Raw genomic sequence first — 9,427 nt, forward strand, 5'->3', positions numbered from 1 at the left:
TGTCCAATGCTGCACTGCATTATACATCAGGTAAGTTCGCTAACATAATTTCCATCTATTGTGGGTCACTAATAATGACCAATGCGAGTCGAGTGTAGTAAAATTATATGCGAGAGTCGTTAAATAGTTTTTCTTTTTTTTTATCTGATATAGGAGGCTCTCTGTGCCAAGAAGCTTGACTACAGCCATGTTATGGATTTGGTTACCAAGGTTACCAATCTAATTCGTGGAGGCAACAGGTCACTAAACCATAGAAAGTTTGTCTCCTTTTTGGAAGAGATGGACACTGATTATGGCGACTTGCAGCTACACACAGAAATCCGATGGCTGAGCCGTCGGAAAGTACAGGAGCGACATTGAAACACTGCAAATGCAATTCAATGATCGGTTTGAAGATTTCAACGGCATGCAGTCACGGATAGCGCTGTTTGCCGCCCCCCTCACCGCTACGGTGTCAGAGCAGCCCCCACCGTTGCAGCTTGAACTGTGCGAGCTACAGTCAGATCCTTTTTTTCAAGCAAAGAGAAATGAGAGGGGAATTTCGTTTTGGAAACTGCTACCTGAGCCCCGCTTCCCACTCCTCAGGGACTTTGCCCTCTCTATGGCCAGTATGTTTGGGAGCACATACATATGTGAGAGCAATTTCTCAAACATGAAGCACATCAAGTCAAAGGAGAGAAACAGGCTGTCGGATGAAACATTATTTCATCTGATGCAGATTGCATGCACAAACATTGAAGTTGACATTCCTGCTATTGTGCGCCAACAAGAGAGACCACAAGTGTCTCATTAAAGACAGGGGGGGAGGAGATGATGAAGAGGTGTAGAGGGGGGGGGGGGAAGGAGATGATGAAGAGGTGTAGAGAGGGGGGAAGAGATGATGAAGAGGTGTAGAGAGGGGGGGGGGGAAGGAGATGATGAAGAGGTGTAGAGAGGGGGGAAGAGATGATGAAGAGGTGTAGAGAGGGGGGAGATGATGGAGAGGTGTAGAGAGGGGACCATTATTATTATTATTATTATTATTATTATTATTATTATTATTATTATTATTATTATTATTATTATTATTATTATTATTATTATTATTATTATTATTATTATTATTATTATTATTATTATTATTATAACCATTATTGACCCACTGTGGGGCGAGGGTGAATGTCATGCCAGTTTGATAAAGGGTCAATGGGAGGCATGTAGTATTGCACTTTACTTTACTTGCACTTTACTTGTTTACTTTTGTAGTGTTCAGATAACACTAATAACACAAACACAAAGCAGCATTCCTGCTGCATTTCACTACAACAGTAAATCAAAAGTGCAATAATAAATGATTTTGTTAAATGTATACACTTTTATCCTGCTACTAAACAAAACATTCCTGAGTGCTTCATATCCATAACATGCATTTCAGTGTTATAATGTTTTGTTTAGTAGCAGGATAAAAGTTTATACATTTAACAAAATCATTTATTATTGCACTTTTGATTTACTGTTGTAGTGAAATGCAGCAGGAATGCTGCTTTGTGTTTGTTGAGCAGTGGGCTTTAAGTTCATACATTTATTTGATTAGAGAAGCCTTAATTATAATTGATCATTTTTGTATATATTTGGGGTTACACAGCAATACTTTTAAATTCAGCTGTTTATAAATTCATAAAGTTGAAATTGCATTACTAAATGCATTTGAAATGGAATAAAAACAAAGTTACAACAAATTATAATTGTTTATATACCTTGTGACTATTAGGGCTATTTGAGTGATGGGGTACTACTGGCGGGACTGCCGATAAACAATGCGGCCCCCCAGATTGATTGTGGACATTTTGTGGCCCTCACCATATACAAAGTTGCCCACCCCTGGGCTACATCATACATGGCAGTGAGATTCATTGTTCTTGTATATGCTCTCGTATTATTGTTTATATAGGCTACCCAATACTGACATCAAAATAGATTGTATGCCTCTAGAAATCATATGCAGCAGGTAGAAAATGTACGGAAAATCCGTCGCGATTTGGAATACAATTGAGGAGAACTTTAATCCCTGGGTATTAATCGAACAAAACGGAAAAAGGCAGTCATATTCCAGCATGGGCTTTATTAGTTAATATGGTCTTTAAGAGATATCATATCCGACATCACCGTACGTGTACATGTCTGTCAGCCTGTCTCGTATTTCTCCATAACACGCAATTCCCTCGGGTCAGTCCATTATTTCACATCCCATGGGGGTGTTTCATGACCATATATGGATAATCGGGGCGGTTCTGGTATGCAAATACTTAAAACCATGCACAAGCTCAAGCTTAGGAGCAAGGTGATATTTATGAAGACAGGTGTGCGTAGGACCTGTGTACGCACGTGTGATAAATCCTATTTCTTTTGTGCGTGCACACATTCTAAATTCTGTGCTTAAAGGGGAACTCCAACATTTTGGGAAATTAGCTTATTTAACATCTTCCCTGGAGTTAGACAAGAAGATACATACCTTTTTTGTCTCTGTGCGTGCATTTTAGCTTTGGGAATAGACGCTCCGTTAGCATAGCTTAGCTTCATCACTGGAAGTGAGGCAGGACAGTAGCCTTACAGTGCCTTACAGTGTATTGCAAGGTCTGACATTGACCAAATTTGATATGCATGACCTTGGTGGGCTATAGGTCAACTCCTGAAAAGGGGGTCAATGTCAGACCTTGGAATCAAAAGTTAGGGGGCGCACTGAAATTATGGCAAGGGTTATTAGCCCCCTAACTTTTGATTGCAAAGTCTGACATTGACCCCCTTTTCAGGAGTTGACCTAGAGCCCACCAAGGTCATGCATATCAAGTTTGGTCAATGTCAGACCTTGCAATACACTGTAAGGCACTGTAAGGCTACTGTCCTGCCTCACTTCCAGTGATGAAGCTAAGCTATGCTAACGGAGCGTCTATTCCCAAAGCTAAAATGCACGCACAGAGACAAAAAAGGTATGTATCTTCTTGTCTAACTCCAGGGAAGATGTTAAATAAGCTAATTTCCCAAAATGTTGGAGTTCCCCTTTAAGAACGAAAATAGAATACTTTCTAAGAAAACTTGATAAATGAGGGCCCAGGTATGTAATTTCATCTTTCCTTGTGACAATATTGTCACCCACTGTAACAGAGAAGCCGTTGGCCTTGCTGAGTTTGTTATTTGATCCAAAGATAATGGACTCTGTTTTACCCAGGTGTAATGATAGTTTGTTATCAGCGAGCCAGGTGCAGATTCAGCCGAGTTCAGAGCTGAGGGCTTTTTCAACCTGTAACTTGTCCCTGTCAGAGACCAGCAAATTAGGAACAGTAGCGGTCCTAGTATGCTTCCTTGTGGAACACCACAGCTCACCGGGAGGGGGGGGGGGGGGGGGGAAGTGTACCGTTTACCTCCACCATCTGTTCTCTCTCCAGGTAGGATTGCATCCAAGTTTCTTTATTAGTTGTCATACAGAAGTACAAAATACTTTTATACAAAATGCTTCTTTCTGTTACCCTCCAGAGACTGTGCTAGACAAAAATAGATAAGTATAAAATAAAATAAGTATAGCAAGTAAAAAATAGAAGTCACGTACGTAGACACAAGTGTTCAGTATGTACATATGTACACTGTTCAATGCAGAGTAGAAGTAACTGAGTTACCATACAATATACTATACAATATACTAATATACAATATACTATATAGTGCAAAGCAGAAATGGGATGAGGTACAATTTAGGTACAATTTACAGTAAGGTGTAATGAGGTATGGGCTGTAGTGCAAATTCTTTACCAATAAATATAAAGTGTGTTTAGGTGTTCTAAAGTGTGTAAAGTGGGTGCTGCAGTGAGTTGTTTGTTTAAAGTGAGTGTGTGCGTGTGGATGTGTGTGCTGTGAGTGCATTTGATGGTTGTTACATAGTGTTATTGTTCGTTGAGCATCCTGATGGCCTGGGGATAGAAGCTTCTTCTGAGTCTTTCTGTGCTTGCCATGAGACTCCGGTATCGCTTGCCTGACCGCAGCAGTTCAAAGAGGCAGTTGTTTGGGTGGCTGGAGTCTTTGATAATTCTCTTAGCCTTACCCATGCTTGTTGTAAATGTTCTGGAGAGTGGGAAGCCCCCCTCCAATTGTGCGTTCGGCTGAACGGGCCACTCTCTGTAGTCTGCTATGGTCTTGTGCGGTGCTATTCCCAAACCAGGAGGTGATATTGCCAGTCAGGATGCTCTCTATTGTGCATGAGTAGAAGTTCTTAAGGATCTTCTGACTGACTTGGAACTTCCTTAGGCGCCTGAGGAAGTAGAGGCGTTGCCGTAGGGCTGGGCGATATGGCCTAAATATGATATCACGATATTTTCTGACCTTTCGGCGATACACGATACACATCACGATGTTTTTCTTTTTTTCCCCAAACAATTCATTATGAGGCTTACCAAGACAATTTGAGTTTGCAAGCTAACATTAAAGACTAAATAAAATACCCATGCATTTAGCATTTTTATATTATATATTAGATTTAGATTATTGGATTATTAGATTATATATTGCATATATTTAGCAATGAGATATTATATGATTTAGATATGAAATATGATTAATTGAAAATGGGGGACCCTGATGTAAACAAGACGAAAGACTTTCTCTGGTCTGCATCCCCTTAACAATTGTATGTATTGAGCTGTACTGTACCCATTCTGCAATATGTTAATAAAGTTTTAAATCAATCAATCAATCAATAAATAAATAGCATTTTAGCATTTTTATGAAACTACTGTATATTTGTATGTCTCTAAATGTTTTGATGAATTGAAAATGGAGGACCCTTATGTAAAAAAGCCGAAAGTCTTTTTCTGGTCTTCATCCCCCAGTCCACTGTTGTTGTATTGAGCTGTACTGTATTGTACCCATTCTGCAATCGTTAATAACGTTTCCATTCATTCGATCATTCAGCCGGCAGAGTCTGCCAATTACGTCACACCGATTGAACCCGCCCTGCTGTTCTTAGCACCAATCGGCAAGCTCTATGCGTTTTTTACTTCCGCAATTGATTTTGACGAGAGCTGAGCTCAGCTCAACGACAACAACAGCTCCCTGCGGCAGACGAGTGATTACCAGCGCACCGCAGCATGACTAAACAAGCCATAATGATTTTATTGCAACGAATGTTATAATAAAAGCCTTTCCATACATCTGTCTGATTGAAAACTTTATTAACAGACCGCAGAATGGGCATGCACAACTCCGCACGGGCTGAGATATGAACAGTAACGCTTGCTATCTATGTCGTCATTGGACATTGCTATGTTTGGGTAAATACGCTAATGTTATTGAACGTGTAACTATATAACGTTAATGCCACAAAACGAATGCCTTTGTTAATAATAATTAGTAACTTTGATGCAGTAGTGTGTGTGGGGGCGGCGTTGTTCAAAAGTTTGAACGGGTGTGGACCAGATTGACGCGACACAATCCTCTTGGGCAAAACATCACGATATCCACAATACGTTAAAAAAGTGTATCGTTAATGAACTGTACCCGATATTTATATAATATCGTCATATCGCCCAGCCCTACGTTGCCGTGCCTTCTTCACAACACTGTCAATGTGTGTGGTCCATGTCAAGTCCTCGGATATGTGGACTCCGAGGTACTGTTCACTCTCTCAACCGGTGCCCCGTCGATACTGAGGGGGCTGTAGTCCCTGACCCCCGACATCCTGAAGTCCACAATCATCTCTTTTGTTTTGCTGACGTTCAGGGAGAGGCATGTGTCAGTGGAGTGGGATGTTCTGAAGCCAGATTGGAATTCTTAGATTCGTTTTTTTCCGCAAGGTACTTTTCGACCTGTTCGTAGACTATTTTTTCCATGACTTTAGAGATGGAGGTAAGAATAGAAACAGGGCGGTAGTTGCCTGGGTCTAATTTGCTGCCTTTTCTGTGCAGGGGGGTCACTCTCGCAATTTTGAAGTCTTTGGGGACGTGTCCCTGTTTTATGGAGAGGTTTTGTCTTATTTTAAAGGACCACAATGGATACAAGCTCTAGGGCTTTATTGTGTTTTTATCCTTTTGATCAATATTCTTTGTATTGTATTGCGCAATCATTGTTTTATTGCATCAATAAAGACATCAATCAATCAATCAACAATAAATGTAAATGCATCTAATTAAACAAATTGAATTTTCTGACCACAGAATTAATTAGCTGCAATATCTTTGGCTCATCTTCATCAATAATGCCAATAATTCTGGAGGGCACACATATGAATGAATGAATGAATGAAAACTTTATTTAACAGATTGCAGAATGGGTACAATACAGTACGGCTCAATACACACAATTGTTAAGGGGATGCAGACCTGAGAAAGACGTTAGTCTTGTTTCCATCAGGGTCCCCCATTTTCAATTCATATAGACATTTATGACATACACAACATACATGACATTTATGGCATAGGGACATATAGGTATTTAGTACTGATACATTTGTGACATAAACGGTATTCAAATATACAGTACTGTTACCCCTAGATCCTGACAGAGTATATACATATGATGGGGAGGGGACTGTACATTAGGAGGGGGTGGGTGGGTGGGAGAGAGATATACATACGGCGGGGAGGGAATATATACATGCGGTGGGGAGGAGACTGTCTATCGTGGGGGTTTTGGGCATTTACGGTGGCCAGTTTCGAATTGCAGCCTCCCGTAGGTGCTCTTATATATAGGCTTATTCACCTTATATAGGCTACATATGTTATTCACCTTACCACAAAGACACAAAATCACCAGTTTGGTTGTTGGGCTTGTACAATTACATGATTAAACTCCCTTGAAACCTCTGGGCACACATACACCCAGTGATTTAGTCTGGAAGATAACAACTATTCATTTAGTTGTGCTGTCGTATGCAACCTGACAGCCTGAAGGGGCTCCTCCATTTTCAAATATCTCAGACATTACGCATCTACCAGGCTGTCACTCCCCCATGCAACTAAACACTGTAAACAAACAGTCTGAACTACAGTTGTATTCATTTGGACTTGTGTACCGATATTGGAGGATGATTGATTTAAATTCTTTATTGATCTATAAAATACAAGTGGACCCAGAGATGCCCTCAATACATAAAAATAAATCTAAAGGATAGAAAAACACAATAAAGCCCTGAGGCTATTTCCATTGTGGGGGTGAACGGGTATCACAGACGGGCAGTCAAATGGGGCGTTAGCAGCTCCTACACATACATCACATACATCATTACTTTAGATTTGAAGCTATAGTCCCTCATTGGAATTGATCATTTAAAGAAAATAATGGACACCTTCTTGCCATGGAGTGATCATGTTTTTAATATTGTCTGTTTTCATTGACATGTGTGTTTTTATTTGTGTTTGTTTTAATGTTCTATATGTGAACAGTTTCTGTATTATGCCTTCTTAATTGGCCAGGGCCCACTTGAAAAAGAGATGGAAATATCAATGTGATTACACTGGTTAAATAAAAAAAAGAAAATGAAAAATATATATATAAAGTGTCAAACACATCTGCAAATCATGTTTTGAAAATGCAACTGAGCGACTGAAACCATAGCTGGTTATGATGTACAATCAACCAGATGGTGAAATCCATTCACTGCTCACTGTATTGCAATGTCTCTGTAGTAGTCTCGTGGTGTCTCTGTGCTGACCCCTTGCAGTAGTCTCGGTGGTAGCATTGGAAGCCGTTGTTGTTGCTCTCCGGCGGTAAAGAAAGTGCACCATAACTACACAAAGGTGCTGCACTGTTCCTAAATGTATCAATAATAAATACCTAAAACATCATCTTAGTGAGATGATTTTAATTTAATTTAAGAGGACAATCGGTTGCTCAGCCATGTTATTACTGAGGACTTAAAGCTAATCATCTTCATTCTCATTGGTCACCCATTCCACAGTCCTAATGCCACCTCCAATGTAGATTACCCAGTATGGTTGTCAATATCCCAGTGTACCCAACCCCCCCCCCACCCAACCTCCTCCAATGTACAGTTTCTACGTCAAATGTATATACTCCCTTTTCCTGACTCCTTCTGTATCACAAACAGTACTGTATTTGCAAATCTGGTATGTCATAAATGTATAGATGTAGCAGTACTGACTATCTGTATGTCATGTATGTCATATATGTCCAGATGAATTGAAAATGGGGGACCCTGATGTAAACAAGACAAAAGTCTTTCTCTGGTCTGCATCCCCTTAACAATTGTGTGTATTGAGCTGTACTGTATTGTACCCATTCTGCAATCTGTTAATAAAGTTTTCAATCAATCAATCAATCAATCCCCATCTTGAACCTAACGGGAACAAAATCACTTGTGCTCCCTCTTGTGGTGTAATTGTGATTTTCCCTAAGACTGGTAAAGTAGTTTTGGACAGAACAGTAGTTTTCTGCAAAACTCTCTCTTCCACTTTCAGGATGTCCAAAGACATGGCATCTATGGAGAAAATAGTAACCCAGCTGACGAGAGGAAGAATGAGAATAAGAACAGAATGTCTTATACAGTATCACGCTTGGCCCTTTGATCATCTGACAACTCAATCAGTTCTTGTGAGAAAGTCACACACACACACACACACACACACACACACACACACACACACACACACACACACACACACACACACACACACACACACACACACACACACAGACACACAGACACACACACACACACCACACACACACACACTCACACTCACACACACACACTCAATGGTTCAAGCATTTTCCTTGGCATGGTTTGGCATGGAACGTGTTGTGACTGGTGTGTTGCAACAGGTGATGGCTTTTAAAGGGAAAATCTACCCTAAAATATAATTCACGTTATTTCTATCATATTAAACAGCTCAGTTTCAAATTCATGAATATGGTTTCAACTTGACAACAAACATTCTAAATGGACCCAAGTTGACTTTCTGTGTCAGTATTTGCTATTAAACTAAACTGATGTTGTTTTCTAATGCCAGAAACATTGTAACCTCGCAGGGCAGTCAGATTGAACTAGTGTCACAGAACAAGTTACAAGTATATAGGTATTTTAATGAATGATCGTTTAACTTTTATGTAGTAAAGAGACTGAAACTCCAGCTTTTGCTTGACTATGGTGATCTGTTTTGCATGCAATCCTCTGCCCAATGCTTGCATTGGCTGGATACTGTGCACCACAGTGCTCTGAGGTTTGTTACAGGCTGCAAAGCTCTCACTCACCATCGCACCCTATATGCCAGAGTTCAGTGGCCTTCATTGGCCTCACGCAGACACACTCACTGAAACATATTTATTTGTAGGTCATGGTCTGCTTCCCTCTTACCTTTGTGGCTATATCTCATATAAAACGTATGTATGGTTTGCGCTCAAATGACACCCTCTTCCCGTCTTACTGGTTCATACTGAACTGAAC

This window comes from Notolepis coatsorum (assembly GCF_963971535.1).
Source record: "Notolepis coatsorum genome assembly, chromosome: 17".
NCBI classification, from domain to species: domain Eukaryota; kingdom Metazoa; phylum Chordata; class Actinopteri; order Aulopiformes; family Paralepididae; genus Notolepis; species Notolepis coatsorum.